Genomic DNA, 27,340 nt, shown 5'->3' with positions numbered 1-27,340 from the left:
CTTCCTGTATTGGCAAATCCCCTCACACACTGCATTTGGGTGTAGGCAAGCTGCTCCAGCCTTCTGATAACTGCCTCAAATGTCAGAAGTCACAGGGAGTACCAGCAGTCAGGCACTGTTTCTACTCGAATCTCATTGGAATACCTTACGTTTCACATTGTCAGCCCAACTGGCTTAGGTTCCTGCTTCTTATATGCGATGTGTTAGAGAGAATCCATTCCTGGCACAATGTGCATTTTGCCTGCTGGGTATTTACTCCTTTGTCTTCTGTTTACAGCACACTGACTTTCTGGGGGGAAAATCCCACTCTTGGTCTTCATGATCGGGTGGGACAGCTCCCACCTTGGCTCTGGAAGGGGCAGGGGACCTGGTATAAGCCATCAGAGCACTGTACCACCTGGACCCATGATTGGTTTAGGATGGACAAGGGACCCAACCCAGGCCAAATACAGCCATCAAGACTTGATTCCCGGACTTCCCTTAGAAGGGTTGGAAAAGCATGTTCTGTTCTGAGGTTGGTGCTATACGCAGCCTTCTTTCTATCTCTAGGGGAGTGCCTGCCTGCCGGTGAGTGGAAAAAGGAGACCAGAGAGAAAAAAGGAGAGAGAGGTGTTTTGTGAGTCGATGTATATTTTTGTGTCTTCTTTGTTTGTTTTGTTTAAACAAATTTAAGCTGGGTTTCTGTAACTTGACGCTTGAAGAGTCTTGAGTAGATGTCAGGGAGCTATCTGCACAGTCCCTGCACACTCTTGCTGGACATGCCAAGGACCCTGATCTTTTCTTGACACGCTTTTCAGGATTGTGTTTGCACCAAGCAACTTGAGGGATGAGGAACCTCTCCCACAAAGAGCAGGCTTGCTTCCATTTGCTATAAAGCTGGCGAATCCCCAAAATTCAGTGTTCCTTTCTTGCAACACCACTCACTATGTGTGCAGACATTCATTTGGCCCACCTGTGTGCCCTGGGGGACCCGGGGATGGGAGCAGGAGGAACAGACACAAATGAACAGAATGCTCACGCTTGACCTTTGTTTCTGACCCAGGAGTCTTATGTCTTCTGCCAACATTGGTGAAAAAGTAGCAGACTAACTGATTAGCTTGAAAGTAAAGTGAAATCCCAGATCCTTCACCCTCATTGACACTGTGTAGTTCATTGAGCTTCCCGGGGCCAGTGAAGGTTGTACGGCTGCTTTACTGGAGCCACGTGCCTGAGAGGAACGCAGACTGAGTTGAGTCCTGGCTCCACCACTGACTGGCTTGGTGATCGTGAGCTAGTTACCTAACCTCTCAGGCCTCCTGGGTTCTCCTCTGTGGAATGGGGCTACCACTGCCAATCACACAGACTTTTTCATGAGGCCTGAATAAGAAAATGATTGTAGCGCACTTGACACAAAACTTGGCATAGAGTAAGCTCAGCACTTAGTACATTATAGTATATATTTTAAAAATATATTCTCATCATATTAGAAAATAGAAAATATTTCTATGTTCTCATTATAAGAAAAAATTCATTGTTGAAAATTTGAGAAATATGTATCAGACAAATAAGAAAAGTTTAACAAAGAAAATAATTATAATTCCACAATCCACACACTTATTATTATCATTTTGGTCAATATCTATCTAGAATTTTCATGTGGTTGTGTATGTGTGTGGGTGTGGGTGTATGTATGTTTTGTTCAAAGCAGGATCATAAGGTGCAAATTGTTTTGTTGTCTGTTTTTCCTTACTTAATATATCATGACCAGATCATCTTTCCCATTTCCCAAAAATTTCTTTTGTAGCTTTCTATTAAAAATTATTATGAGCTAGTTATATACACAAGAGAATGAGTAGCATAGAAGTTAGTAAGAGGAGGAATAAAGTGAACACCCAGGACTCCACCATGTAACTTAAGCAGAAGAACTCCCCCTACACTGTTGAGGTCCCTGTGTGCCCCTCCCTGATCAGACCATCCTGGCCTGTACCCCTGCTCTCAGGAGACCATGATCCTGAATTTCTACTTATCATTCTCTTTGCATAGTTTTACCATGCATGGATACATTAATAAACACTGCATCATTTATTTGGTTTGCTCATTTTAGAACTTAATAGACATGGTATTAGGTTGCATGCATCTTCTTTTATGCTTGGCATATATCTCTGAGACCCATCCATGTTGATACATGCAGTTGTTTGTTCATTTTTCAGGGATATATGGTAGTCCCATATGGACATATGCCATGATTTAGTCAAGGGTATTTGGCTAAATTGCCAAGGAAGTGGGTTTGGTGAAGAACATCTACCTCTCCTGATAGGTGCTTCAGAGTCTGGGTGGGGGATGGGAATCCCACCCTTACCCAAGCCATTTGCTCTCAAGCTGTTTAGAGGTTTCTCAGCACTAAGCAGACTGACCCAGATAATACAGTCTCTGGGGTAATGTGGAGGAGATCCTCAAAAGCATAGAAGAGAAAAAGGAGGGTTAAGGGTTCAACGTTATGGATAGAAGATAGCTTGGATGCCACAGGTAGGTTGCAAAGATACCACTGGAGGAAAACGTAGAAGAAACAAAAACATTTTCTCATCAGGATATGTGGCTGGAGATGTAGTAATGAATAAGCTGAGATTAGTCTGCCTAAGAGAAAGCATGGAAAAGGTGATAAAATTTAAACCAACATAGGTGGGTTAGGTGTGTGGGAAAACTGATATTCTCTTACATTACTAACAGGAGTATAAATTAGCAAAACCTTCATGGAGGGTAATTTGTCCAAATCTGCAAAAATTTTAAATGTACTTACCCTTTGATCCAGTGTTTAAATTTCTAGGAATCTATCTTACAGATGAGTATGATCATATATATAATTAATTACTGCAGTATTAGTTATGATAATAAAATATTGAAGTAATTTGAATATTTTTCTATAGGGGATTAGATAAATTACCATTCATCCATCCAATGGAAAACAATGCAGCTGTTACAGAGGATGAGGTAACTTTCAAGGTATTAGTAGGGTACTTATCTACAAGCTTTATGAATTGAGAAGGCAAAGTGAAGTGGCTTAAAAAAGAAGCTGCATGTGTGTATGTCTGTGTGTGTGTGTGTGTGTGTGTGTGTGTGTGTGTATTTGCTGTCTATGAATAGAATATCCTTGGTTATGGTGGTTGCTTCTGGAGATCTGGATTGTAGGGAATAGAGATGGGAGAAAGATATATTATTGTTACCTTTTTGTGCCTTTTCCAATTTTATACCATATGAATGTATCAATGAGCCAAAGAATAAGTGAAATGAACATAAAAAGAAGTGATAGGCTGGGGTCAAAGTGAGGCAAGCAGAGGAGTGAAGAAGATGCAGGTACAGGCTGGAAGTTTGAGGAGAGGCAGAGGGATTTGCCCTAAAGGAGGGATTATCAGTAGATATGATGGTGAAGAGGATTTTTGAGAAGTTTTGCAGACTGTTGGGGTATATGGTCTTTTGCCAAGGTGCCCTTTGTCCAAGGAAATTTTTACTCCTTAATGAAACTTGTGAAGTTGGATTCTTTTTCTTTTTTTATGTGTTTTTGTTTTATTTTACTCCTTTAAAGCAAAAGTAACAGTGGTAATAACAATAACAGTAAAATAATGATATAACACCAACAATGAAAATTGGTTATTATTTTAGCATTTAGAATGTGACAACCATTGACTAACACTTTCCATGCCTGATCTCATTTAATTCCTATAATAACTGTGTGAAAATGGTGGTACTATTATTCCCATTTTATAGTTGAGGAAACTGAGACACAAAAATATTAAGTAACATGTTAAGATTACATAGCTAGGAAGTGATAGCATTGAAGTGTGAGCTCACTTTGGTCTGCCTTCAAAGATTGTGCTTTTAACCACTTCACTATATACTTTTTTTAAACTAATTAATTTATTTATTTTATTGGCTGTGTTGGGTCTTTTTTGCTGTGCGTGGGCTTTCTTTGGTTGCGGTGAGTGGGGGTCTACTCTTCGTTGTGGTGCACGGGCTCCTCATTGCTATGGATTCTCTTGTTGTGGAGCACGGGCTCTAGGTGTGTGGGCTTCAGTAGTTGCAACACATGGGCTCAATAGTTGTGGCTCATGGGCTCTAAAGTGCAGGCTCAATAGTTGTGGCACACGGGCTTAGTTGTTCCGTGACATGTGGGATCTTCCTGGAGCAGGGATCGAACCCATGTCCCCTGCATTGGCAGGCGGATTCTTAACCACTGCTCCGCCTAGGAATCCCCTTCACTATATTCTTTTCCTAATGAATGAGGCATTTGTTAGAAAGTGTAGTAGCCTGAGTGCATGTACACACACACACACACACACACACACACACCCCTCATCTAACTTCAGATGTTAACTGTTTACAAATATTTATGGGCCAACTTTTAGGTAGAGCTGGGATAAGAAAGAGGAATCGATGTTATAATCTTGTTCACCCAAGAAAAATCTAGAGATATTAGGACAATAGTCAGGGTAGTGATTTGGAGAGTGTTAGGGAGAAAGATGCCTGTAAACTGACAACCAAGCAGGTGTTGCTGCCATTCCTATTAGGCCACTGGGAATTCCCAGAATGTGAGGCTGAGGAGGAAATCAAATAAATAGTTTGCTGACTCCACTAACTTGCAAAAGTATTTTCAAAACCCCAAGCAGATTGCCTGCTGTTCAGAGGGTGATAGGTGATATTTCAGAGATAATGTGTTAACCCAAAAGCTCTTACAAATCACCCAGAGCTAAGATGAGAAGCTATTTCAGCTCACATGGGGCATGAAGGAGCCAGTATTTTCCCTGGAAGACTCATTTTTTCTTCTTTACCCTTATTGTTCCAACAAGACTGATTTCAGAAAGTTTCTGAGAATAATTCAAGCCTTATTTTCTCTAGAGGGAGCTGAAGTAACATCAGTATTGTTGTTACCACCAAAGGAGAAAGTGTATTTCTGCATTGTTCCCCACCTGAAGCATTGATTTGTTTGGATAGAAAACTTTCAGTTTTCTACCTAGTCAGTAATTCATATTCCTACCAACACCAACACTTTTCAACTCTGGTTTAAAAAGAAAGGACATTCTAGATTTTTGCTGTCAAATGCTGTAGTCACTAGTTTATGTGGCTATTGAGCACTTGGAATGTGACTGATCTAAACTGAGCAGTTCTGTAAGTGTAAAATACACATCTTAGTTTGAAGACTTAGTATGAAAACCAAGAGTGTAATAAATCCCAAGGTTCTACATTGATTATATGTTGAAATGATAATATAGGCATTCCTCACTTTGCATGATGGTGCAGAACCATAACAGTGACTTCGTGATTCAAAACTACACAAATGATTTCAATAATCAATGAGGGGAAATCATGATTATTATGTGACCTCTAGTGCTCGCTTCGGCAGCACATATACTAAAATTGGAATGACACAGAGAAGATTAGCATGGTCCCTGAGCAAGGATGACATGCAAATTCATAAAGCATTCCATATTTTAAGCATGAGAAAGGAAACACTCACTCCAGTCCAGGAAGCGCTGAGAATTCCATACAGGATAAACTCAAGGATGGACATGCCAAGACACATATTAATCAAATTGACAGAAATTAAATACAAAGAGAAAGCATTAAAAGCAACAAAGGAAATGAAACAAATAACATACACAGGAACTCCCATAAAGTTATCAGCTGATTTCTCAGCAGAAACTCTGCAGGCCAGAAGGGAGTGACACAATATATTTAAAGTTATGAAAGAGAAAAAACCTACGACCAAGCATACCCAGAAAAGCTCTCATTCAGATCTGACAGAGAAATCAAAAGCTTCACAGAAAAAGCAAAAGCTAAGAGAATTCAGCACCACCAAAACCAGCCTTACAACAAGTGCTAAAGGAATTTCTCTAGGCTGGAAAAGAAAAAAAAGAGGCCGCAAGTAGAAACAAGAAAATCACAAATGGGAATGCTCACTGATAAAGGCAAACATACTGTAAAAGTAGGAAAGCAACCATGTACAAATATGATATCAAAACCAGCAACTGTGAGGAGAATACAAATGCAGGAAATGGGAGACACATTTAAAATTAAGAGACCAACTTAAAACAATCTTGTATGTATATAGACTGATATATCAAAACCTCATGGGAAAAACAAAAACAAAAAACAAAAAACCTCATGGGAACTGCAAACCAAAAACTACAATAGAAAAATACACAAAAAAGAAAAAGCAATTAAGACACAATACTAAAGAGAGTCATCAAATCACAAGAAAAGAGAACAAAAGAAGGAAAGAAAGAAGACCTATAAAAACAAATCCAAAACAATTAAGAAAATAGCAATAAGAATATACATATTGATAATTACCTTAAATGTAAATGGATTAAATGCTCCAATCAGAAGACATAGACTGGCTGAATGGATACAACAACAAGACCTGAATATATGCTGTCTACAAGAGACCCACTTCAGACCTAGGGACACATACAGACTGAAAGTGAGGGGATGGAAAAAGGTATTCCATGCAAATGGAAATCAAAAGAGAGCTGGAGTAGCAATACCCATATCAGACAAAATAGACTTTAAAATAAACACTGTTTCATAGGCAACTATTTTTTCCCATTCTGAGGGTTGCCTTCTAGTCTTGTTTATGGTTTCTTTTGCTGTGCAAAAGCTTTTAAGTTTCATTAGGTCCCGCTTGTTTATTCTTGATTTTATTTCCATGATTCTAGGAGGTGGGTCAAAAAGGATGTTGCTTTGATGTATGTCAAAGAGTGTTCTGCCTATGTTTTCCTCGAGGAGTTTTATAGTGTCTGGCCTTACATGTAGATCTTTCATCCATTTTGAGTTTATTTTTGTGTATGGTGTTAGGAAGTGTTCTAATTTCATTCTTTGACATGTTGCTGTCCAATTTTCCCAGCACCACTTATTGAAGAGGCTGTCTTTTTTCCATTGTATATTCGTGCCTCCTTTGTCAAAGATAAGGTGCCCATATGTGTTTGGGCTTACTTCTGATTTCTCTATTCTATTCCACTGGTCTTCCTTTCTATTTTTGTGCCAGTACCATACTGTCTTGATCACTATGGCCTGGTAGTATAGTTTGAAGTCAGGAAGCCTGATTCCACCAGCTCCATTTTTCCTTCTCAAGATTGCTTTGGCTGTTCGGGGTCTTTTGCGTTTCCATACAAATCATAAGATTTCTTGCTCTAGTTCTGTGAAAAATGCCATTGGTAATTTGATCGGGACAAAATAGACTTTAAATAAACACTGTTACAAGGGACAAGGGAGGACACTACATAATGATCAAGGGATCAAACCAAGAAGGAGACATAACAATTGTAAATATCTATGCACCCAATATAGGAGCACCTCAATATAGAAGGAAAATGCTAACAAACATAAAAGTGGAAATCGACAGTAACACAATAATAGTAGAGGATTTTGACACCTCACTTACACCAATGGACAGATCATCCAGACAGAAAATCAATAAAGAAACAGAGGTCTTAGATGACACATTAGACCAGTTGAACTTAATTGATATTTATAGAACGTTCCATCTGAAAGCGGCAGAATACACTTTCTTCTCAAGTGCATGTGGAATGTTCTCCAGGATAGATCACATCTTGGGCCATAAATCAAGCATTGGAAAATTTAAGAAAATTGAAATTATATCAAGCATCTTTTCCAACCACAATGCTATATGTGACCTTTAAAATTTTTTGTCCAAACAATAAAATTTCTTTCTATCAGTTATAAATGTAAGCAAAAATTTAAAAAGTAGTAAAATTAATTTATTTTGTACCCACTAATTTAAAATATTAGGAACTTTGAGAATTAAAGTTTTTTTTCTTCATAATAAATATATCAAGAGTAGGTTGAACAGGGCCTGCCACCTTCCTGTTGCATAACCTATAATATGGAATGAGCATCTTTTATGAGCCTTGGTGAATTATTATATTCCTTTCTGAGATCAGTTCTCAGCATTTTATCCATTGCTTTCCAAATGTCATGGAATATCTCTGAAAGTTTCTTTAATGTGAAGTTTTACTGCTGATGTCACTTCTTCTGAGTTATCTGTATCCTTTTTGTCACAACAACATTCCTCATTTCTGTTGATAAATTTACCTTCACTGTTTTTTTAAAATTAATTACTTAATTAATTGGCTGCATTGGGTCTTCATTGCTGTACATGGGCTTTCTCTAGTTGCCGTGAGTGGGGGCTGCTCTTTGTTATGGTACGTGGGCTCAATTGTGGTGGCTTCTCTCTTTTTTAGTGTTTTATTTATTTATTTATTTATTTATTTATTTATTTATTTATTTATTTATTGGCTGCATTGGGTCTTTGTTGCTGAGCTTTGGCTTTCCGTACTTGCAGAGAGCAAGGGCTACTCTTCATTGCAGTGTGCGGGCTTCTTATTGCAGTGGAACACAGGCTCTAGCCATGCAGACTTCAGTAGTTGTGGTACATGGGCTCAATAGTTGTGGTCTGTGGGCTCTGGAGCACAGGCTCAGTAGTTGTGGTGCATGGGCTTAGTTGTTCTGCAGCATGTGGGATCTTTCCAGACCAGGGCTCAAATCCATGTCCCCTGCCTTGGCAGGCGAATTCTTAACCTCTGTGCCACCAGGGAAGCCCTGTGGTATATTCTCTTGTTGCAGAGCATGGGCTCCTTTCACTAAGCTTCTGAGGCTATTCATCTAGAGTCTCTTGAACAAGAGAAGTGTCAACATCCACCCAGTTGTTCATCTTGTAATCACACCTGCTTTCACTTCCAATATCTTTTAAAAATTTCTTTGCTGATCTCGCACCTCATTGGCCAGTTCCCTCTAGATTATCCATTTATAGAAAGTGTCACATGGGTTTAACACTGAGCACAATTACCCACTTCACTGTCTATGCATGAACTGTATAATAGATGTGTAGCGATCACTCACCAATAGACTTTGAAAGAAATGCTTTGACTGGTCACTGATAATCATGCCCACCTGTTGTTTATGTAGTCATTCATGGACTGAAAGTCTAGCAGTGAAGTTTGTACTTTATGCAATTACTCAGTTATTATAACAGAATAACTGAGATTTGAATCATGTTATTGAAGGACTAGTTTTATTAAATTAAATGGTGGTAACTGAAATTAATGCATGTTGGAGCCATGTGAAGCAAAATCTGCCTATGTTTGGATACTGGGTTAAATAAATTATATGATTAAAATTAATTATACTTGCGTGTTTTTACTTTCTGAGTGTAGCTAATAGAACATTTTAAATCATATATGTGGCTTACATTACATTTCTGTTAGACAGTGCTGCTCTATACCATATATTAACAAAAATGTTAAGAGAACAACAACAAAAAGAAATATGCAGCTAGGAGAAAATCAAACACTTACAGTTTTGAAGTGAGAAGAGTAGTCACAAACAAAGGAATAGATTCAAATCTACATAAATTTAACATAAGTGTATGGTGAAAAACAGCAAAGCTAAAATTAAACAGATAATAAACTGGGAAAACATTTGCACCAAATATGAGCCATGGGTGAATTGCTGACATTATAAATTACCCATTCAAATTTATTCTAAAAGTATCAAGATCCCAGGAGGTTGTAAAACAGATGAATAGGCAATTTATATGAGAGGAAATTGAAATAGTAAGTAAACACCTAGAAAAGTATTATGTCTAGTCATCGAAGATATGAAAATTACTGCAACTTTGAGTTACAATTTAGTATCCACTTTATTAACAAAACAATTACAACATCCAGCACTGCAGGGGAATTTTGTGAATTCATGCATCATAACTGACATTGTAATTACATACAATACTTTTAGTAAGCAACATTGTATAAATAGGAAGAGCCATACAGATATTCCTAACCCTTTGACCTAATAATGCCACTCCTGAGAATTACCTGAAGGAAATAATTCAACAAGAACAAAAGTTATATGCACAGTAAGATGTATATTGTATCATTACTTATAATAGCAAAAAACTGGAGATATTCTAAAAATCTAATATAGAACACTGCATTCAATGACAGAATACACAGTGTTTCTCAAGTGCACATGTAACATTTACTAGAATTTACCATATGCTATGTCATAAAGCAACCTGAAATATATTTTAAAGGATTGAAATCGTTCAGAGCACTCTCTAAGCATAGTGGAATTACTCTCAAAACCCATAACAAAAGCTAATTAGAAGAACACCAACTGCTTTTTAAATTGAGCACTAAAATTCTAAGCAATTCATGAATCAAAGAAGGAAACACAATGGAAATTAGGAAATATTTTGAACCATGAAAATATGGCATATCAAAATGTGGAAAATAGATCATGAAAATAATCGCCAACCTATAATTCTATAATCATCAAAAATATCCTTCAAATATATCTTCAGATTAACAGAAACTGAGAGAATTCATGCAGTTCCTAGAGGAAAATTTACATCCTTAAACATATATATACTAGAAAGAAAACAGAGTGCTATACATCAATGATTCAACTTTCTATCTCAAAATAAAATGCCACATACAATTAATTAGTACAAAGAAAGTGGAAGGAAAGAAACAATAAAAATAAAAGCAGAAATTAGAGAAATAGAAAAAAACAAAATACAATAAAGAAAATCAACAAAACCAAAAGTCTGTTGCTTGAAAAAGATTAATCAAATTGATAAAACTCTGGCAAGACTGATGTAAAAAGAGAGAAGCAAATTACTAATACCACTAATGAATAAAGAGACATTAGTATAGATCCTATAGACATTTAAAAATAAGACATTATAAATAACCTTATGCCAATTTAAATGAAATAAATTCCTTGAAGAATATAACGTATTGAAACTGGCACAAAAAGAAAGAATAACTAGAATATCATATATCTATAAAGAAATCAAATTTTTTATTTTAAACCTCTCCACAAAGTATACTCCTGGCCCAGATGGTTTCTTTGGTGAATTCTAGCAAATAGTAAAGAAAGTAGTAACTTCAATTTTATATATACTCTTCCAGAAAATAGACAAAGAAGCTACCTTTTCCAGTATTTCTAGGGGTCAGCATAACTTTGACAACCAAGTTATTATGAAAATTATAAGAAAGGAAAAATTACAGCACAATATGTAGCATGAACATATATGTAAAAATTCTAAATAATATATTAGAGAATGCAATTCAGTAATATATGAAGTGGATAATGCATCACAATTAAATGAGATTTATTCCAGGAATGCTAGTAATAGTTTACCATTAATAGTCAATATAATTCAATGCATTCACAGAAAATGGAGATAAATAAAATGACGATCTTAATAACTAAGAAAAAAACTTTTGATAAAACACAATATTGATTTATGGTAAAGACTGCTAGCAAGCCAAAAAGAGAAGTCAATTTAATGGTCAATTACTGAAAACTTTCTTCCTGAGATGAGGAGCACTGTATGGATTCTACTAACACTGCTTCTATTAAAATAAAAATGAAGGTCTTAATCAATGCAATAAGGCAATAAAAAGAAACAAAAGTCATAAGGCTTAGAAAAAGACAAAATAAAACTCATTATTTACAGAAAATGTGATTGTGTTCATAGAAAACCTTAAAAAACATCTAGAGATAAACTAGAATTAATAAGTTTATTACCCAGGTTATTGGATCCAGTGTCAATGTATGAACTCAATTATATTTTTATATACCAGCAACAAAAAAGTTGCAAATGAAATTAAAGTAAAAGAGAGAAAATTTGTATTAGCATAGAACTCTTCAAGTCTGGGAATGTATCTGAAGATAGATGACCAAGATCTCTACACTGAAAACTATAAAACTATGCCAAAAGAAATTTCAAAAGCCTTAATAAATAGAGAAGTTGTGTTTCCCCATCTTCATGTATTGGAAGAATTAAAACTGTTAGGATATAAATTTTTCCTAAATTAATCTTCAGATTAAAAACAATTCTAATTAAAATCTCAGTAGGTGTGTGTAGAAATTGACAAGCTGATTTTAAAATTTATATAAGAATGCAAGAGGTCAAAAACAGTCAAGGAGATGATAAAAAGAAAGAAGCTGGAGGACTTATACTATCAGGTGTCAGGACAACTATAAAGCTATTAAAATTAAGACAGATTTTAAAAAAAGACAGATTGAAGTTTGCATAAGAATAGATAAAAAGCCCAATAGAGTAGAAAAGAGTCACACATCTGCAGAACTACATCATGCTTGGCAGAGGTGACACTGTGGTTTACTGTAGAAATAATGCTCTTTTTAATAAACAGTGCTATTTGGTTATTTGGATATCCAAGTGGGAATAATTAACCTTTATTGTCACCTTACACAAATCAATTTTAAGTGGATTATAGACTTATATATGCAAAAGGTAAACAAAGGCTTTTAGAAAAAATCAGAAGATATCTTTATTAGCTCAGGTAGACAAAGTTTTCTTAAGTAGGATACAGAATATACCAATCATAAAACATTAACTTAGACTACATTAAAATTAGGAATTCCTGTTCCTCAAAAGACATCAAGAGAATGAAAACTCAAGCCACACAACATTGAATATGTTGGTAATTTATATAAAAAGACTCATATCCAGAATTTATAAAGAACTAAAAATCATTAAGAAACAGTTAACCCAAGATAAAAATAGGCAAATGACTTAGACACTTAATCAAAAAGGATAGCCAAATGGCCAGTAAACATTTGAAACATGTTTAGCCTCATTAATCATCAAGAAATGCAAATTAAAATGACAATATAGCGCCACTACACTTCACTGGAATAGCCAAAACAAAGATGGACATTACCAAATCTTAGCAAGGGAGTAGAGCAGCTGAACTCTCTTTCATTGCTGGCAAATTAAGTGTAAATTGTTACAATTACTTTGGAAAAATGTTTACAGTCTCTACTAAAGCTGAACATATGCATATCCTATGATGCATTACTTCCACTTCTAGGTATTCACTCAATAGAAATACAAACACAGGACACCCTAAAATGTTTAACAATGTTTATTCTACTGTTTGAAAATTCAACCATTAACGGTTGAATGTATAAATAATTTTTGTATATTTATAAAATAAATACTATAGAGCAATGATAATAATGACCCACTGCTACACGCAACAAAGAGTGAATCTCTAGGAGTGACATCAGCATCATGGAGGCATGAGTTACCCCTCTTTTCTCCTTTTTAAAAGAGACTAATTAGATATCCATGACTAAACAAAAGTGCCTCAGGCAGATTACACCAAGGCACTCAGCAGGTTTCTAGCCCCACCTGTGCATATGAAAAAAATGAGTGGAACCTTAGAAAGAGCTGAGGATTCAAGGGAGTCAGCAAGGCTGCCCCACCCCACTTGCCATGATTAGGGAAAAGGAAACCTGAAAGAGTGTACAACTAGGCAGATACCCATGGGTGAGAGAGAATTTGTGGAAGTCCAGCCTGCCTGAGGGGGAGAGTCCAGCATGCCACTGGAGAGGGATAGAGATGAGTTTGAATGTAGAGCAGAGGGAGGAACTTGCCAAGGTGCCCCCCTCCACCAGAGTGACACTGCAAATGGCTGGGCTTTTGGTGGCAGCAGCAGAGACTCCTCTAGCAGAGGAAGAGGAAAGCAGTGACCTTTCTTATGGAGGAGGTGGACAGCAAAAGTGGTGGGTGACTGCCCAGCAATCACAGTTAATGAACAGAAGGAGTTCTTTACCAAAGAGACTGAAATTTAAAAAAAAGATAACCCAACAGAAATTCTGGACCTGAAGAATTCAGTGAATAAGATGAAGAATGCAATACAGGGCACCGGTAATAGGGCAGACCAGGTGGAAGAAAGGAGAAATGACTTGTAGGATAGGAATATAGAAGTAATTCAATTAAAAGAGGAAAGAGAGCTAAGACTTTTTAAAAGCAAAGAAACCCTACAAGATCTGTTGGATTTGATCAGAAAAGCAAATATAAGGATAATTGATATACCAAAAGAAAAAGGGAGGGAGAAGGGGGTGCAGAAAGTATATTTAAAGAAATAATAGTGAGAACTTGCCAATCCTGGGGAAAGACTTGAATTTAAATTCCAAGAAGTTAATAGAACATTTGATTATTTCAATACAAAAAGATTTCTGAGACATATTATAGTGAAATTGTTAAAATCAATAATAAATAAAGACTCAAAAGTAGCCAGAGGGAAAAAGAAGGTAACCTACAAAGGAACCCCTATTTGGCTATCCGTAGAAATCTCAGCTGAAACTCTACAGGATAGTAGAGAGTAGAATGATACAGTCAAAGTGCTGAAACATAAAATTTGCCACTCAAGAATTATTTCAGCAAAGTTATCCTTTGGTTATAAAGGAGAAATAAAGATTTTCCCAGCCCAAAAACAAACCAACAAAAAACAAAAAAACCAAAACTGAGGGAGTTTGCCACCAGTAGACCTGCTTCACAAGAAATACTGAAAGAAGTTCTTCAAGCTGAAATGAAAAGAGATTTTTTGGCAACATGAGAATATACAAAGGCATATAACACTGGTGTAGGTGAAAATAGGATTAGAAAACTGTAACTCTATATTAGAATGGTGTGCTAACCACTTAGCTATAGTATAAAGATTAAAGGAAAGGAGTATTAGAAATAACTATGGGTACTATAATTTGTTAATAAATACACAATATAAAAAGAGGTAAATTGTGACATCAAAGGTATGGAAAGGAATGAGTAAAGGGTGGAGTCTTTATAGGTGAATGAAGAGAAGTTGCTATCAGTATAAAATAGACCATTTTATTTACAAGATGTTTTATGTAAGCCTCATTGTAACTACAAAGCAAAACTCTAGAATAGATTCATGAAACATAAAATAGGAAGAGATAGAGCTTGACACAGGGAAAAAGAAACAATGGAGATACAGAACAAACAGATGGCAAATAATAAGATGGTAGTAGTTAGTCCTTACATATTAATGATCACTCTAAGTGTAAATGGATTGAATTTATGAATCAAAGGCACAGAAAGGATGCATAGATAAAAAACAAGACAACTATATGCTGCTTACAGGACACTCATTTCAACTCTAAGGACACACATAGAAACAAAGTGAATGGGATGAAAGAAGATATTCCATGCAAGAGGAAACCAAATGAAAGCAGGGATAATCATACTTACATGACACAGAATAGACCTTAGGCCCAAAATGGTAACAGATGCAAAGAAGGTCATTATATAATGACAAAGGAGTCACTACATTAATAAGATATAACAATCATAAATATATATGCACCTGACATTGGAGCACCTAAATACATTAAGCAAATACTAACATATCTGAAGGGAGAAATACAACAAAACGATAATATTAGGGGACTTCAATACTCCACTGTTGGCAATGCATAGATCTTTTAGATAGAACATCAACAAGAAAATGTTGGAATTGAACCATACTTTAAACCAAATGGACTTAACAAATATATCTATATCTATATCTATATCTATATCTATATCTATATCTACACACAAAACATTCCATATACAGAACATTCCATCCAACAGCAGCAGAATACTGCACATTCTTCTCAAGTGCACGCAAAACATTCTCCAGGATAGAGAATGTTAGGCCACAAAAACAAGTATCAATAAATTCTAGAAGATTGAAATCAAGCATTTTTTCTCTATCACAATGGCATGAAACTAGAAATCAATAAGAAAAGGAACCCTGGAAAATCTCATATGTGGAAAAAAAAACCAATACACTTCTGAACAACTAATGGGTCAAAGAAGAAATAAAAGGGAAATAAAAAGTTATCCTGAAACAAATGCAAATGGAAACACAATATATCAAATTCTATGGGATGCTGCAAAAGTAGTTTTGAGAGGAAAGTTTATAGCAATAATTGCATATAAAGAAACTAGAAAAATATCAAATAAGAAACCTAACTTTATACCTCAAGGAACTTTAAAAAGGGAAACAAATTAAGCCCAAAATTAGGAAAAATGAGAAAATAATAAAGACCAGAGTAGAAATAAATGAAATAGAGACCAGAAAAACAATAGAAAGGATCAACAAAACTTAGACTGGTTTTTTGAAATGATAAACAAAATTGACAAACCTTTAGTTAGACTGAGAAAAAAGAAAATTCAAATGAATAGAATTAAAAAATGAAAGAAGAGACATTACATCTTATACTACAAAAATACATAGGATCATAAGAAACTATTATGGACAATTGTATACCAACACATTAGATAACCTAGATGAAATGGCATTTTCCTAGAAACACACAACTTACCAAGATTGAATCAGAAAGAAATGGAAAATCTGAACAGACACATAACAAATAAAGAGATTAAATCAGTAATCAAAAAAGTCCCAGCACAGAAAACCACAGGATGAAATGGCTTCACTGACAAATTCCACCAAGCACTGAAAGATGAATTAATGACAATTCTTCTAAACTATTCCAAAATATTGACGTGTAGGGAACATTTCCAAAGTCATTCTACCAAGCCAGCATTAGTCTGATACCAGAGCCAGATAAATACACTACAATAAAAGAAAACTATACACCAATATCCCTGATGAATATAGATGTGAAAATTAACAGAATTCTAGCAAACCAAATTCAGCAACACATTAAGAGGATTATACACCATAACCAAGTGGGATTTATCCCTGGGATGCAAAGATGTTTCAACATATGCAAATCAATAAATGTAACATATCACATTGACAGAATGAAAGATAAAAACCACAAGATCATCTCAATAGATGCAGAAAAAGCATTTGACAAAATACAATTTAATTTCATGATAAAAAACCCTCATCAGATTGGGTACAGTAGGAACATACCTCAACATAATAAAGGCCATATATAACCACCCACAGCTACCATACTCAATGGCCAAAAAAAAATAAAAAAAATTAAAAAAAAAATTGAAAGCTTTGCCTCTAAGATCAGGAACAAGACAAGGATGCCCATTTTCACCACTCTTTTTCAATATAGTACTAGAAGTTCTAGCTAGAGCAATAAGTCAAGCCAAAGAAATAAAAGACATCGAAATTGGAAAGAAAGAAGTAAAAAATTGTATTATTTGCAGATGACATGATTTTGTACGTAGAAAATTCCAAAGACTCAACCAAAAATGTTGAAACTAATCAACTAATTCAGAAACCTTGCAGGAAACAAAATCAACATACAGAAATCAGTTGTATTTCTGTACACTAATAGTAAAACATCTGAATAAGAAATAAACAAAACTATACCATTCACCATAGAATCAAAAAGAATGGAGTACCTAGGAAAAAATTTAACCAAGGAAGTGAAAGATATGTATGAAGAAAACTATAAAACATTGAAGAAGACACAAACAAATGAAAGTACATCCCATGTTCCTGTTTTAGAAGAATTAAAATTGTTAAAATGTCCACACTACTCAAAGCCATTTATGGAGTCAAAGCAATCTCTATCAAAATTCCAATGGCATTCTTCACAGAAAGAGAAAAAACAATCCTAAAATTTGTACAAAACCACAAAAGATTCCAAGTAGCCAAAGCAGTCCTGAGAAAGAAAAACAAAGCTCAAGGATCACATTTCCTGATTTCAAACTATATTACAAAGCTATAGTAATCTAAACAGTATACTCGTATAAAAATAGACACATAGACTAATGAGACAGAATAGAGATAGGGAGCTCATAATTAAACTCCTGCATATGTGGTAAACTAATATTTGCAAAGAATACCCAATAGAGAAATGATAATCTCTTCAGTAAATGGTGTTGAAATACAAGGGTATATTATACAATGCAAGAAATACAGACAATATTTTATAATAACTATGAAAGGATTATAATCTTTAAAAATTGTGAATCACTATAATGTACACATGTAACATATAATATTGTACAGCAATACTTCAATAAAAAATAAAAATAATAAAATAATCATACTTTAAAAGAGAAAAATAAGTAAATAAATGGTGTTGGCAAAACTGGAGAAACACATGAAGAAAAACAAAACTGGACCCCTATCTTACACCACTCACAAAAGTTAGCTCAAAATTGATCAAAGACTTAAACATAAGACTTGATAAAATAAAACTCCTAGAAGGAAACATAGATAAGAAACTCCTTAACATTGGTCTTGACAATGATTTTTTGGCTATGACACCAAAATCATAAGCTCCAAAAGGAAGAATCAATAAATAGGACTACAACAAACTTAAAAGTTTCTTAACATCAAGAGAAACAATTAAAAAAAGAACACCTAGAAGGTTACAGAATGGGAGAAAAGTTTTACTAACCATATATTGGATAGGGAGTTAATATCCAAAATATATAAAGAACTCATGCAACTCAATAACAGAAACAATCTGATTAAAAAATGGACAGAGGAACTAAATAGACATTCTTACAAAGAAGGAATCCAAAGGGCCAACAGGTACATAAAAAATGCTCAACGTTAATAATCATCAGGAAAATGCAAATCAAAACAATGAGATAGCATCTGAAAACTTTTAGAATGGCTATCATCAAGAAGACAGAGATAACAGGTGTTGGTAAGGATGTAGAGAAATTGCAACCCTTGAATACTGTTGGTGGGAATGTAAATTGGTTCAGCTATTATGGAAAATGATACAAAGCTTTCTCAAAAAATTAAAGGCATGGAAACACAAAAGACCCCAAACAGCTAAGGGAATTTTGAGAAAGAAAAATGGAGCTGGAGGAATCAGGCTCCCTGACTTCAGGCTATACTACAAAGCTACAGTAATCAAAACAGTATGGTACTGGCACAAAAACAGACATATAGATCAATGGAATAGGAATAGAAAGCCCAGAAATAAACCCATGGACCTATGGTCAATTAATCTATGACAAAGGAGGCAAGAATATACAATGGAGAAAAGGCAGTGACTTCAATAAGTGGTGCTTGGGGAACCTGGACAGCTACATGTAAAAGAATGAAATTAGAACATTTTCTAACACCATATACAAAAATAACTCAAAATGGATTAAAAATCTAAATGTAAGCCTGGATCCTATAAAACTTCTAGAAGAAAACATAGGCAGAACACTCTTTGACATAAATTGCAGCAATATTTTTTTGGATTCATCTCAGAGTAATGGAAATAAAAAAAAAAAAAAACAAGTGGCATATAATTAAACTTAAATGCTTTGGCACAGCAAAGGAAACATAAACAAAATGAAAAAACCTACAGAATGGGAGAAAATATTTGCAAATGATACAACCAAAAAGAGATTAACCTCCAAAATATAGAAACAGTTCACACAGCTCAATATCAAAAAAACAAACAAACCAATCAAAAAATGGGTAGAAGATCTAAATAGACATTTCCCCAAAGAAGACATATGAATGGCCAAAAGGCACATGAAAAGATGCTCAACATCACTAATTACTAGAGAAATGCAAGTCAAAACTACAATGAGGTATCACCTCACACTGGTCAGAATGGGCATCATCAAAAAGTCTACAAATAACAAATGCTAGAGAGGGAGAAAAAGGAACCCCCTCACACTGTTGGTGGGAATGTAAATTGGTACAGCCACTATAGAGAACAGTAAGGAGGTTCCTTAAAAATCTAAAAATAGATTTTACCATATGATCCTGCAATCCCCCTCCCTGGCATATATCTGGACAAAACTTTAATTTGGAAAGATACATGTACCTCCAGTGTTCACTGAAGTATTATTCACAATAGCCAAGATATGGAAACAACATAAATGTCCATCAACAGATGAATGGATAAAAAAGATGTGGTATATACATACAGTGGAGTATTAGCCATAAAAAAGAATGAAATAATGCTATTTGCAGCAACATGGGTGGACATAGAGATTATCATACTAAGTGAAGTAAGCCAGGCAGAGAAAGACAAATATCATGATATCGCTTATATGTGGAATCTAAAAAATAAAGAGATACAAATGAACTTATTTACAAAACATAAATAGACTCATAGACATAGAAAACAGACTCATGGTTACCAAAAGGGAAAGGGGAGGGATTAACATACACACACTACTATGTATAAAATAGATAACCAATAAGGACCTGCTATATAGCATGGGGAACTAAACTCAATATCTTGTAATAGCCTATAAGGGAAAAGAATTTGAAAAAGAATATGCATCTATATGTAATAACTGAATCACTGTGCTGTACACATGAAACTAACATGACATTGTAAATCAACTATACTTCAATTTAAAAAAAAAGAGAGATCTGCCGTATGATGCAGCCATTCTACTTCTGGGTATATACCCAAAGGAAGTGAAAAGAGGATATTGAAGAGCTATCTGCACTCCCATGTTCATTGCAGTATTATTCACAATAGCCAAGATATGGAAACAACCTAAGTGCCATCAATGGATGAAAGGATAAAAAGGTGTGGTGTGTGTATATGTATGCATGTATGTGTGTGTGTGTATGTGTGTGTGTGTATATATATATACACACACATAAAATACGATTCAGTCATGAGAAAGAATTTGCCATTTGTTACAACTTGGATAGACCTGAGAACATTATGCTAAGTAAGGTAAGTCAGAGAAAGACAAATATGTATGGTATCACTCATATGTTGAATCTGAAAAAGCCAAACTCATAAGACAAAGAGTAAAATGCTAGTTTCCGGGGGAGGGGGGAGGGGAGGGATAGGACAGAGGTTATTTAAGGGTATAAACTTGCAGAGTAGTAAATAAGTCCTGGAGATCTAATGCACAGTATAATGAATATAGACAAAAATATCATATTATAATCATCAAACTTGCTAAGAGAATAAAACAATTATTCCAACGACTACAAATAAATGATAATTATGTAATGTGACAGAGGTGCTAATTATCACTATAATGGCAATTATATTACAATATATAAATGTATCAAATTAACATGTTGTACACCTTAAATTTACACATTATATGTCAAATATATTTCAATAATGAGAGTGAATCTCCATAATGTTTAGATAAATAAGCCTGACATATAAGAGTTCATATTGTATGTCTCCATATATATAAGCACAAAAAATACAGGCAAAATTAGTCTTTGGTTATGGAAGTCAGAATGGTGGCTAACTTTGAGGGAGTGGGGATGAGGTACTGAGGTAGAGGCTTCTGGGTTTTTGGTAATGTTTTGTAAGTTGAGCTGGGTAATTGAACCTTATAAAAATTTAACAAGTGATGTTAAGATTTGCACACTTTCTGTGTGTATAGTATATTTTATAAGAAGCTTTAAAACAGAACATGAACAGGTGTGTGTGCGTGTGCTCACTTGTCAGGATTGCTGACTGTCTCTGTGCACTGTAAGAAAAGGACAGGTCCAGGAGAGAAATAGGAGTTAGGTTCATGAACCCAATTGGGTTGATAACCTAGTCATGGTTAGGGAACCTACAAAACAGTCATCAAGACAGAATCTGTCATGTGTTCTGTGCTTTTTAGCGCATAAAAGACTTCTCTATACATTAACTTCACTCCTCTTCATAACAACTTTCTGAAGTAAGAATTATTATCCCTAGTTTGCTTCTCAGGAAACTGAGACTCACAGAAACTGAGTGATATTTCCAAGGGATCAAAGCCACGGAGTGTAGAAGCATTGATGTTCTAGCTGCAAGTCCTGTTCTCTTATCTGTATGCCACAGTCAGAGAAATGGATGCTTAGATAAAAACAGGTCATGTGAAATCAATCATTTCTCTATGAAATTGGCATTATCCTCGTTGTACAGATGTGGCTCAGAAATATTAAATAACCTGTGACTAAACAATCTAGTAATACACTAAAGGGGAATCTGAACATAGATCTAGCCCACTCTAAAGCTCATTGCTGTCATCAAATGTAGCCAATAGCTGTCCACTGTACAAGCAATGCAGTTACAAGAACTCAGACAGCAGAAAGAACACTGTAGGCTGGGTTGATTTGGGAGCCTTGTGGAAGGGGAGGTACCTTTTGAGATTGGATTTAAACTGGAGACCATAGAGGGGAGAGAACTCTGGACTGGGGGGTAGGGATGGTCAGGAAAGTGCTGGAAGTTTCAGTGGTCAGTGAGCAGACTTGTTTGGCTGAAGAAGAGGGTTTTTAAGTTCCATGAAGTCGGGGACTGTGTCTGTTTTGAGAACCAAGCTATCCCCAGAGTTTGCAAATTTTAAATGCTTGCTTAGTACCTGTTGAATGGGGAAGGGTAAATGAATAAACCAAAGGTTTCACATCAGAATTGGGTTGAAGGTAACTGTTTATGGATGGCAAACTTCATTCACTCCACTAATAACACAATTTGGCACATCAGTTAAAAACAGAGCAGTGCCCAGAAAATTAGATGGTATCAGCCAAGTCTGTTGAGAAAATGTTCAGGGAAATCAGAGCTTTCCAAGCATGACTTTGCATTTGAGTACTGAGAGTAATGAGAATATCTTAGAGCACAGGGTAGATAGAGACAGCTTAGATTAGTACCTATTCTGCGGCCAGCACCTGGATATCCTACCCAAGGTGCCTGCCCCAATGCCTTCCAACCAGAGCTTTAGAGCCTTTGTCCTTCCTGTTAGAACTGCATTTCTTGGAAATTTCTTTGAGTTCTCTTTTCACTAGAAAAACAATTTGTTGAGATAATGATCTGTACAATGCTACAAAGTATTTCAGGCAGCACCTCCTCTTTGAGGGGGAAAATTGGCATTTCTGGTCATTGTTTAAGAATTTCTCTTTTTTAGTGTTGTAAGAACACTGCGCTCCTCAAATAGCTTTCTCCTATGAGATGAAGAGATGATGAATCTTCTAACCTCAGCATCTCTGACATTTATATCTGTGGGCTTCTGAAAAGACTCATTCTGTACTTGTGATACTGGTCCATGGAGAGATCACCAGATGAGAGATGGAAAAAGAAACTTCTGTAGAAATTTGGGCTCCTTGGGTCAGTTGTGCCTATGCCTCAGCTTCATTCCTCCTCTCTCAGCATCATTTTATTCTAGTAACCTAAGAGAACCTGTTACATTCTTTTTAAACTCAAGCTAATTAAGTTTCTGTCATTTGCAATACAAAATATCCCAAATAATAATACACAAACTTAAGCTCCAACTCTAGTGCCTGGAATAAGGGTGAAATAACCATAAAATACTAAATCTCTAGGTAGCCTTAATTTAAGCACTGTCCTGACAACACTAGTATGGACTGTTGTGGTCACTTCTAGGTTTAACTTTCTAAAGATGACTGTCAAGAGGGAGAAGTCTTGAAGGAGGAGGACGCAGCTATGTAGAAAAGTTTAAAGGGCTGCCTTGTGGAAGGCGGAGTAGATGTTCTGTTTGCTCCAATGGACAAAACTGGTACCAAGAGTAGAAAGTTGGAATGAAGATTTTGACTCAATATAAATAAAGATGGCCTTTTCAAGGTTTGGAGTTATCCAACAAAAGAATGAATGACCTAATGAAAATCAAAGTCTCCATCAATGAGAAGGTTGGATCAGAACTTGGATATTCACTTATTTGGTGATTTGACAAATAGGTAGCTATAATTTGCTGAAGGCTTTCTATGTTTGAAGATCAGTGCTTAACATATGCTTTATATAAATTTACTGATTTAATCTTTATGACAATCATACAAAATAGGTATTCCATATCCATTTCTTAAATAACTTTCCAAATATTGTGCTTAGGGCAATATTTTGATGATTTTTAAATGCAAAAGATAATGTGTAGAAGTACACTACAGTTAGTGTCAACCTTTGTCATAAATATTTGTAATTTTATCATTTCATGGATATTTTAAGTGAATAAATAGTTGTTGACTTTGACTCACTTCTACAGCAAATGGTGACCTATCAGATTTTTAAATATGGACAAGATATAGCATATAGCATGTTTCAATTCCATTATGATTAATTCAGTATGTTTACCCAGTAACCTCCCTGTAGTGTCTTCAGGACATACTATGTCAGGAAAACTGAAGCTTGTTGTCCTAATATTCCCTAGTTGTGAAGCTCACACACTTTACCTTTCATAGGTGGGTAAGATAAGCAGTTACACTTTCTACTTCACTATTGTCCATTATCTGCAAATCTTTAATATCATCTACTCCATGAAAATCCCCAAAATCACCACTGCTTAACATCAGGCTGGAAATGGATCACTTCCTTTGGAAGATAACCTAAATTTGATAACTAACCCAACCTACCATTCTCTTTATACAATAAGGAAATCTTATCCATCACACTAAATTCTAAAATACGTATTTTTCATCTTTATTGGAGTATAATTGCTTTACAATGTTGTATTAGTTTCTGCTGTACAACAAATCAGCTATATGTATGCATATATCCCCATGTCCCATCCCTCTTGAGCCTCCCTACCACCCTCCCTATCTCACCCCTCTAGGTTGTCACAAAGCACCAAGCTGATCTCCCTGTGCTCTGCAGCAGCTTCCCACCAGCCGGCTATTTTACATTTGGTAGTGTGCATGTGTCAGTGCTACTCTCTCACTGTGTCGTCCCAGCTTCCCCTCCCCCCCCACCCCCTGTGTCCTCAAATCCATTCTCTACATCTGCATCCCTATTCCTGCCCTGCCACTAGGTTCATCAGTACCACTTTTCCTAGGTTCCATACATATGCGTTAGCATTCGGTATTTGCTTTTCTCTTTCTGACTTCCTTTACTCTGTGACAGACTCTAGGTCCATCTTTTTGAGCTTTAAAACACTTTCTATAACTATCTATTCAATTTTGCATTTATTTTTTTTTACCAGACGCTATAAAAATTCTGCCACAGCACATCAGTGTGGCTTTCCTTTTACTCTTTCTTTTTTCCTAGTTTGTCCCACATTCTTTTTCTTTGTAAAATGTCAGTGAAAAGACTAAACATAAATATACAAAGATCCTAGCTAAGCCAGATGCAGAGAGACTGACAGTTAATGCCAGATGCTGGGGATTCTCTTAAAATTAAATATTCAGCACCAGGTGTTTGAGTTGGCCTAACAAAGGAACATGTGCTTATGAGGGATACAAAGATGGAATTAGACGGACCAGTTCTCATTTGGATAAATTATTTAATCAAAGTATGTAAGAAGGGTTTGAAATAAGAGTAAAAATGAGATTAAGTCAAATAATTCATTCGCAGTTATACAAAAGGGAAATATTGCAATCTGGAAAATTTCTTTTCAAAACTCATATTTAGGACAAATGCTGGTATTTATAATATCAGCTAAAGGAAAAAACCCTTTAATTTGCTTTAGTGACAGCATAATATTAAGTCTGTTTCCAACTCCCTACAGACTAGTAATAATTAAAATAATCATCTTTCTTTCATCTGGGCTAAAGTATAAAGAAATAGAATTTCTTGTAAAATATATCATATTTCTTTACTGAAAGATCTCACAGTTGAAATTCAGGCTGGTGCCTTTACAATTGGCTGCAATAAGGGAACTGACCACGTAGTACGACTTCACGCAGAAACCAGTGACCTCAGGAGCATTTTAAGATGTTTTCTTAACACAAGTGAAGCAAGTCATCACAAATACATTATGATATGTGCTCAAGATAGATGTCCATGCAGGTGTGGATGATACATGTTTGCGGGCAGGTGAATATTGCTATTGCCAAAATGGCCACTGTCTTAGAAAGCAATGAATGAAGGCAGGATGTTAATTTTACCATAAGATGTATTCATCAAGGTACCACTGTCATCACTTATATTTATTTTATACAAGTTACTTTTTTTTTTTTTTTTCTTTTCATGCCTGGCTTTTTTTTTTTTTTTTTTCTTTTTTTTTTTTATTATTTTATTTTATTTTTTTGGGGGGTACACCAGGTTACAAGTTACTTTTTAAGTATATAATAGAGATGAATAAGAAAGTAGCCTCTTAAAAATATTTCAGACATTTTGACCTGTTGTGTAGGTCCAAAGGGAACCACATGTAGCAAACAAGAGTGTGTGGCTTGTACTGAGTTATGAATAAATATTATTATTATTCAAAAAAAATATTTCAGACAATACTATGAACAGAGCAAATGCACACCTGTGTAGTCAACATATAGGAGTCTCCCTATTTCCTCCCTGACCCTCACCTTGCAGAAGTAAACTGAATTTAGAGTTTATCGTTCTGGAATGGGTTCTTTCAAGTCCCAAGAGCAAACTGTTTCTATACTAAGAATAGTAGAAAAATAGAAATAAAATTCATTTCTGTTACAGATGTTTTGTTGGACTTCCTATGGTTTACAACAGGAAACACTTCAATATGGTTTCAGCTTTACTCTAAAATTCATCTCTTATATTGAAAATCTTTAGAATGCTGAGATTTATTGCAAAGACTCAGTGTTGGCCATGATCATAAGGGGCTGAACATGGCAGGAATCAAGAGAACATAGGGGACTTCCCTGGTGGCGCAGTGGTTAAGAATCCACCTGCCAATGCAGGGGTAACAGATGCGAGCCCTGGGCCAGGAAGATCCCACATGCCTCAGAGCAACTAAGCCCGTTGAGCCACAACTACTGAGCCTGCACTCTAGAGCCCGTGAGCCACAACTACTGAATCCCACGTGCCTAGAGCCTGTGCTACACAACAAGAGAAACCACCACAATGAGAAGCCCTCTCACCACAATGAAGAGTCGCCCTCACTCGCCACAAGTAGAGAAAGCCCGCGCATAGCAATGAAAACCCAACACAGCCGAAGATAAATTAAAAAAAAAAAAAGGGAGAGAGAACATACGATGGATGCCCTGCTAGTCCAATGATAAAACTGTAAAAGAAATACTGTTGCACTCATGTAAACATCATATATTTAATGACTTCACAGATATGATAATGCAAATTGTAAATATTTAGGCATATAACATTGACTATTTAAATGAGACAGGTTTAAAGTAAAATGAAAAACGCAGAATAGAATAATGTGACATAGAGCAATCTTGTTCATTACAGAGTGGTTGGGTAGTACCTGGTTAATTCAATTGTTTAGAACATGGTTTTCATCACCTGTGGCAGACCAAGTTGACTATATCAAAATCTTCTAAGACACTTAGTATTTTTTTAGTTGTATTTTTTGCCATAATATTGCAATGTAATTTTAAAATTTACATGCTTTTATAAGACTTACAATGAAAACATTCAGACCCCTTATCAACTCTACCACAGCACCAACTCCCTCCCCCCAACCATGTTCAGTTCTTCTGGCTATTTCTTCTGGAATCTATTCTATATTTCTAAATAACATGTGTGTACTATACTATTGCTTCCTGAGGGGATGCATTCATTTTCTGTTGCTTCTGGAACAACAGGGTGGCTCAAACAACACAGACTTGCTATCTTACTGTTCTGTAGAACAGAAGTCCGACACAGGTCACACTGGGTTAAAATCAAGGTATCAGCTGTGTTTTCTTCTGGATCCCCTAGAGTAGAATCCATTTTGTGCCTTTTCTAGCTCCTAGAGGCT

At 35.6% G+C, this 27,340-nt stretch overlaps 1 non-coding gene across 1 annotated transcript; it reads left to right on the top strand.

The window, feature by feature from the left end:
- The first annotated feature begins 5,358 nt into the window (after nucleotides 1-5,358).
- Nucleotides 5,359-5,465, top strand: LOC130859791 (U6 spliceosomal RNA). Its single transcript, XR_009055332.1, has one exon. It is a non-coding gene; the product is annotated as a U6 spliceosomal RNA (small nuclear RNA).
- Nucleotides 5,466-27,340: the final 21,875 nt, after the last annotated feature.

This window comes from Hippopotamus amphibius, chromosome 8 (genome assembly GCF_030028045.1).
Source record: "Hippopotamus amphibius kiboko isolate mHipAmp2 chromosome 8, mHipAmp2.hap2, whole genome shotgun sequence".
NCBI classification, from domain to species: Eukaryota; Metazoa; Chordata; class Mammalia; order Artiodactyla; family Hippopotamidae; genus Hippopotamus; species Hippopotamus amphibius.
This window is presented reverse-complemented; position numbering and strand designations above follow the sequence as displayed.